This window comes from Lissotriton helveticus, chromosome 7 (genome assembly GCF_964261635.1).
Source record: "Lissotriton helveticus chromosome 7, aLisHel1.1, whole genome shotgun sequence".
Lineage (NCBI taxonomy): Eukaryota > Metazoa > Chordata > Amphibia > Caudata > Salamandridae > Lissotriton > Lissotriton helveticus.
In genome coordinates, this window is record NC_136068.1 from 1,586,632,627 (window position 1) to 1,586,640,540 (window position 7,914).

Below are 7,914 nucleotides of genomic sequence, written 5' to 3' on the forward strand. Positions count from 1 at the left end.
TGAGTTGGACGTGCCGTTGGCGGGTGGGAGGGTTCGCGTAGGCTTGTTGGGGGGCTGTGCGTGCGATTGACTTGTACGGGCCGTTGGCAGGTGGGGGGTTCGCGTAGGCTTGTTGGGGGTGTGTGCGTGCGGTACTTGTGCGTGCGATTGAGTTGGACGTGCCGTTGGCGGATGGGGGGGTTCGCGTAGGAGTGGGCGAGGGGTATACGTGTAGTATGTATTGATGGCGCTTGCTGTGAGGCGAATGTTCCGTACGAATCAATGTTAATGCGCGAATACTTTGGGCCGTACGAATCTCGGTCAGGCTTTTCGTACCGAATCGTAATTGTGAGTTTGTACGGCCTGGTAACGAATCGTACGGTAGTATTCACGAGGCTTATTCGTACGGGTCAACGGCTGTGGTTCGTACGGTTCGCTGATAATCGTACGGAAATCGACGGAAATGGATCGGAATTCGGAGGTCGGACGGTAGTTTCCCATTCGTACGGATTCGGCTACGAATACGAATCGTATGGCGGATTTTTTTTCCGGATCGGAATCGACCCCTTAGTGTTAATGAGTCCTTATAGTGACTACCACCTAAAAGCTGTTTTCACTGTGGCAGGCCGAGCTGTCCTATACAGAAAACCAGAGTCCAGATTAAAATCCTAATGCTGTATCTTGGGACAGGCTAGAAAAGAATTAGGCAACTATTTTAATAGCTATTAAAAGTTCAATTCAATGGTGGATTTGGATGTGTAATAAATATTAAGGAAAATCAACTTTTGCAAAGTTACATTTTTTCTGCCTGAAGTTCCTGGGGCCTCATTTGTATTAGCATAACTTCCCCCAGCCAAGGATTACCATTTGAATATGTGTGGAAAAGGTCTGAAATGCTTCCCATGAGCAAACAATAGGTCGACCCGAATGGGCAAAAATGGCTTCTCTGAATCTCACTGAGTATGCAGGGTGAGGGAAGTGAGCATCCTTTTTGACATTACAGTGTCAAATACTGCGTGTGTGTTAAATCCTTCTTGACAGGTCTGCTGGGCTAACATGTAACACTGTGGGGTGACCTTGAAAGGTAGAGAAGAGATTGGCAAGACAGTTTTTGCATATCCAGTGTATGGTTGCTGACGAACCCTGCTCGACCTACTAGTCTTCTGTTTCTGTGGTTTTCATATAACACTGGGGTATACTGAAAGGAAGGGTACCAGGATGCCAAAACAATGTTCACATTGACTGGTTGCTCACGAACCCTCTTTTGTACTACCCGACTTCTGTCTCTGGTTTTTTTGTGGGTACAGTGGCTGGCGGGAATTGGATTTTAGTGTTAGATGTGGGAGGACACAGAGATTACCATGCACACCCCAGCTCCTGGAGTCCTAGTTGTGTGGCCAAAGACTTCCATTATCTTGAAAATGCCCATAGTGGGTAGGGATGGCCCCAGGAACCTTTACCCAATTAGTTTCTGGACCAGGGTCAGCGGACTCGATAATTCTCTCGCCTCGGTGCCCACTCTGATCAGCGATCACACTCGGCAACTCTGGGCATTAGCTTGCCTCATCTTCACTAGCGGCCCCACCAGACCGCCGGGGATGCCTGGTCTCACCCTGGAGGTACCCATTAAGGGACCATCTCTCAGGGAAGACAGGAAGGGTTTCGCAGCGGTCGAAGCGTGGAGATACTCCTCCGGGAGTCGATCCTAGCGCTATATAAACTTGCAATTAATTAATTAATTAAGTTAGGGCGTGTCCAGGAGTCTATCCAACCCACAAGCTTGTGCCAGGCACCTCCAGAAAATTCATGGAACTTAGAAAAATCATAAGAGGACTGAACCTGCTGTCTGCGACTTGAGAACACCCCAAAAGACTAGACCTGCTCTTGCTTGTACCAGATACAAAGAAGTGGCCTCCAAGGGTCATATACCTGACCTCCTGCTAAAGCTGCAGGGACACAAGAAGAGGCCTTTTCCTGCAACTGTATAGCTGATCAGTGAAAATTGGAACCTCGATTGGACCCTGCTGGTCGCCTCTGTCTGACATTCTCTAAGACTTTAAGTGCCTCCCCTGATGTCCTGGGGTCTTTAAAAGTGTACTTATGTGGTAGATTGGGACTTAATGAACTAAAGTAAGAAAGTAAAATCTCTTTTCAGGACAAGCCTGATTGGTGTATCCGACCCACACTCCATTGCGGTAAGTGTCAAACTGCGCGATGCTCCAAGTCTACAGTGACCATCTACTCTCATTGGCACTTTGTGCTTATTGGTGTTATTTGTAGGAAAGTAATCCTTTTTGCCCTGATCACCCCTGTTTTTTGACTGATGGTGGTGGTTACTGACTCTGAAAGAGCTCTGGGCTCTGTGAACCAGGCCCAGGGCCTGTGCTCTGTCCTTAAAAGGTATATGTTAATTGGTATAATTCTAATTGGCCAAGACTGCTTACCTGTAAGTCTCTAGTATATGGTAGGGTATGTAGGTTTCCAGACCCCAGTGGACTTAATTCGCTTAAGTGCATACTGCTGTGGTGTGTGGTGTTATTTTAAAGCCAGGCCTGCCTTGCATGCTGGTTTTAAAATAAAACTTTGTCCATATTATACTTGGGAATTAAAAGTACTTTCAACGTCCAAAACTAAAATCTTATTACATATAAGTCACCACTAAGGTTCGCCCAACGTGACTCATGGTTGGGATGCTTTGTTAAAAAAAGGCAGGGACATTATAAAATGTGTTTTATAGGCCCTGACAGGGAAAAAACAGCAAACATCGTTTTTCCCCATTGTATGCTGCTAGCCCCAAAGGCTAACATGGGAATGCTTTATTAAACTTAATAAAGTCTTACTATTGATTGAAGCTAGCTAGCAAGATCATTTAAAGTATGAAATAATGGTTAAAATAAATCCAACAACTTGTCAAGGTCAGATTTATTATAACTATTACAGGAAAGTCGTTTTAGAACGTATTATTCTGAAGTTAGTTAAAGCAGCCCTGTAGCAGCCTCTTCTGATTGGTCAGCCTTTGATCCAGCGCGGCTCTCCAACAACCCTCAATACTCATCTCATTTAACTCAGGAGCAATTATTTCTTACTCATCGGTGGGGCCCATAACACCGCGAGTCACACACACACACGCAAGCCAATGAGTAATGGAGCAAAGCTGCACAGAGAAACTCAAATCTGCCACTAGGCACCTACCAGTGGCTGTTTTGTGCTAAAAAAAAACACAGGGCACGTTACAGACAGTGGGCAGCTGAGGTATGACAAAACCTTTGACATTTTCTGAAGACATTTCTACTTGACTTACCTGCCAATAGAAGTAGGGAAGCAGTGTACAAACTATGTATAATGCATTGTCATAAATTCACAGCTAAAGAAATAATCAGAAAGGTACCTTCTTCAGAACACTGGGCCAAAGGTTCTGGTCTGCAGGGGCTTGCGGTCACTAACCGGTGACACAAAAGGCATTGAGAACATCCTCAGAAGCACAGGTCACTTCACCACATAGGCACAGGCTTACCTATATCGGGATCAGATAGCTTCTATATTGCAAACATTATTTGGCAAAGGTTCTCACAAAGTGTCAGAAGAGCCAACTACAGGTGGGTGCCAAGCTTGCGTTTGGATCACGCAGATGAAAGTAAGGTGATCAAGGTAGCAATCGGTTTGATAGGGGTAATGAAGGCCAAAATAACCCTTTACCACCTCTGGCATGTTAGACAGCTGGAAACTTCAATAAAACTCTGTTGGGCATATAGTGGAACCTGAATCCACACTAGAAGACAAAGTGTAGGTACAGTCCACATGTAGCAACCATAACGCGTGCTTACAGCTGTACTCAAATGTATGCCATTGTGTGCTACTTAATGCTTGTTTGAGATGCCAGTGGACAGTTGTTTTGGTATCGCTGGCCATGGTAAGGGCTCAGACAGAGATGAGCTATTTAAAGAACTGAAGTTCCGAACTGGAGGTGGCATACAAGAATGCCTCTCAAGAATGCTATTATAAGGCAACAAAGGTCCTTAACTTAATATGATAAACAAGAAGCAAATAATAAATTATAGACAACAATGTGTGCTATAAGCAAAAATGTGTCCAGCCGGACACTGATTTAATCAATGTAAGAAATCAGCAAGGATAAGGTGAACAAATATACAGTGGGATACAATCCTGTATCCAGTACATATAACACATAAAGGACAAAACCAAGGGAAATGGAAAAGAGGTAAATCCAGGCAATTTAATAACGAGGGGACGCTGGTAAAGAATTTGAGAGTAGCCTAGCTGACCACATGTAGTAAACACAATTGGGTGATACAATGGAAAACTAGTGTGTGACTACATTAACTGTCGAAGGCGTTTCGATCCTGTACATAAATAAAAGGATCATTATAAGGAGACTGGATCTTGTATGGGCAAAGTGATACTAGGAACCATCTACCGCACATTGGACAGCTGATGGTGTTTCTGAAGCCACCAGCAGCAGGCTACACACAGCAGGAGGAACACTCTCAAGACAAACCATGAACCTAATCTACCCCTCAAGACCAGCAGCTGCACAAAAATGTATCCCAGGCAAAGTGTCAGTAATTGCAGATGGTAGAACAAGCACAGGACACTCTAGAGCACTGCGGTACTTGACCAATAAGTATATCGGAGATTGTGCCAGGTGATCCTGCAGGGGCGGAGCCTGCTTTGGAGCTGAAAGAACAGCTCTCCTTAGTAGCAGATCGCCCCTCTCTGTGGAGGCAATAAGAGGGCCAAAACCCTGATCATGGTAACTTATGACACATCTGGGGCCATGTTATCAAAAGTCTTCCAAGGGGTCAATGAGCATGTGTGTATCCAGGGGGTACTTCCGTATTCCTGGCCTACAATGCTGGTACGGCACAGTCTGTAATACAGAAGGCGCCAGTCCTGAGTAGTGCTGACGATATCTTAAGGGACACTTGCTCGTTTGCATGGATGGGGCCCTACGCAAATGGAATCTGTTGCCTTTACGCCTGTGCTGTATTATAGACGTGGCTGCAGCAGCAAAGAGGCCACCAGGACGTGCAGTGACTGTGCTCCAGATAGAGGAGGCACACAGTCAATTGGAAGGAGGAATAAAGGGGCAGATTGCCCCCTCCCGCCCCTCCAGCATACCTCTGTAGTCTGCTGCAGCCACTCACTGCACTCACCTGCAGGGAGATCTTTTCCCTTCTCTCCTTTGAAATGCAGGCCTGGTTGCTGTTTGCTCAGTGAAAGGAAGAGCAGGGTCTTGAAACAGCCGATCTGCATTTCATGAATGCACTGCCCCCCATGAAGGTGCGAGGTGGCTGCACTGGGTACAATACATACAATACATTCATTGTGATAGGGCGTACTGACCCAGCCTGTGCTCAGCACACCCAGAGGCACGGACCGGGGCAGTGCACTACACCTGTGGCATGAGCCTTGATACCTAGAGGTGAACCACGGTATGTGGTCCACAGAGGGGCATTGGTTACTGACTGTGGACCCCACCTTGCGAAAGGACCACGTAGATATGAGAAGTTGGTCCTCTGTCTGATTCTGCACGAGTGCTGGAGCTGTGAAATGCATCTTTACACTGCGCGGCATCAGTTTCCAGTAACCGCAGCAGTGGTCCAGTGTCATCCTGGGAGGGGTCATGACGGACGGGTCCGGAGAGGAGCGTGCAATCCTCCACTTACTGTTGGGCCTATTTTGTACGCGCAGGACACCCAGTCGCCCTGCAGTCGCTTGTCACCTCTGACGCTGCCCTGGCCCTCTGCATGGATTGCGCACTGACAGCATGAAGCCATCCACCCACACGCAGCTAGCCTTCTATGGTGACGTGGTTGACACACCGGGGCCCACATATACTATATAGATATATAAGCAACCTCTGGGGAGAGGATGTGGCCTTACGGCCAGAGCTGGCGACTTTGGAGCTGGGGAACCTCGGCGTCGTCTCAGCTTCCCGTGATTCTGGTCAAATCACTTAATCTCCCGGTGCCTATCAATTCAATTCAACAGAGACTTTATTTCAGTTTTGATTCAAACCATAAAAGTACATTTGCAACAATACAATTTAAAAATACAATAAGTATATGAATATACAATAAAGTGCAAGATAAAATGCAAAAGTACAAGGATCAATAGTTTACATACAAAGTATGAATTCAGAACAGGGATAGATCAACACAAAGAACCATCACTGATCCAAGCAATTTCTCAGTCTTATGCAAAGCTTTAAAAATTCAATTACTTGAAGAATGCTGTCCCTATGCAAAAGTTGTAAATACATAAGTGCTGGTCTGATTTGAATAAAATTAAGTTTTTTTAAAAGAACAACTAGGTAACGTTTACGCGGATACTCATAAAATCTACATAAAAAAATAAAATGCAGCATGTCCTGTGGAGACTTCCCGTCGCAGCCACAGGGTGCAGCAAATTTATTAAAAATGTCACTCTTTGGTCTAATCAGCAAAAGTTGTTAGCAGAAACTTCTCATGTGAAGACAATGAGCCAATCAAGTATGGCTCCATTGTTTCACATGTCTTGAGCATAACAGATTTTCTTGCAGCCGGTTTGAGAAGCTCCACACCTTCCCTCTGCATATTTCTATCCATAAGGAAGGTCTGTTTGATTGCCTCCACGTCTCTGTTTACAATCCTACTCGGATGTTCAAAAAGGTCCAGACGACCAAGCCTGAAGAAGCTCATTTTCAAGTATTATAGCCAAGGGGTACCCATTGCATTGTCCAGGGACAAGAAGTCTTTCATGATCAAGTGGGTCAGTGGAATATCATTGTTTAGCCACAGATTAAGCCAACATGTCAATGGGCGCATAGAAAAAATGTCACTTAAATAGCGTGTCCCCAGCTCATTATGTACTGCAAAATTGGAAGTTCCAACTGTTACACATAAAAGGCGCTTCATGAAAGAGTTCTCGGCAGTCTGTAACTGCTCCCCGCAACATAACCCCACAGTTCACTTCCATAAACGGCAGTTGCCACTGATTTTTCATTATAAAGTTTCATCATGGCACTGGTGGGTTTTTTCCCAAGCTTTGCTGCAAAGTTAAAAATAGAAGCGTTCACCCTGGCCAATTCGCCTTTCTTCATAGCTAGCGCTTACCTGCTAGCGCTTACCTGCAATCCCTAAACAGCCGATCCTAAACGCTGTAAAGGGCAGGAACCGCTTGGACGGCGCCATCACTCACCGCGAGGAGCCACGGGACACGCCCACTCCTGGTGACCACGCCCACCCCCTTTTCAGTATATAAGCGTGCCCTGACTACGAGCGCAGCATTGTACTGTAATCCTCCTGAGGCGGAAGCCGGGAGTCTTGTTTGCTCTAAAACCGCAATTTCCTATTTTTATAACTGTATTTGTGTATTTTAAACTTATCAGGCACCCACTCGCTAGCGCTTACCTGCAATCCCTAAACAGCCGATCCTAAACGCTGTAAAGGGCAGGAACCGCTTGGACGGCGCCATCACTCACCGCGAGGAGCCACGGGACACGCCCACTCCTGGTGACCACGCCCACCCCCTTTTCAGTATATAAGCGTGCCCTGACTACGAGCGCAGCATTGTACTGTAATCCTCCTGAGGCGGAAGCCGGGAGTCTTGTTTGCTCTAAAACCGCAATTTCCTATTTTTAAAACTGTATTTGTGTATTTTAAACTTATCAGGCACCCACTCGCTAGCGCTTACCTGCAATCCCTAAACAGCCGATCCTAAACGCTGTAAAGGGCAGGAACCGCTTGGACGGCGCCATCACTCACCGCGAGGAGCCACGGGACACGCCCACTCCTGGTGACCACGCCCACCCCCTTTTCAGTATATATAAGCGTGCCCTGACTACGAGCGCAGCATTGTACTGTAATCCTCCTGAGGCGGAAGCCGGGAGTCTTGTTTGCTCTAAAACCGCAATTTCCTATTTTTAAAACTGTA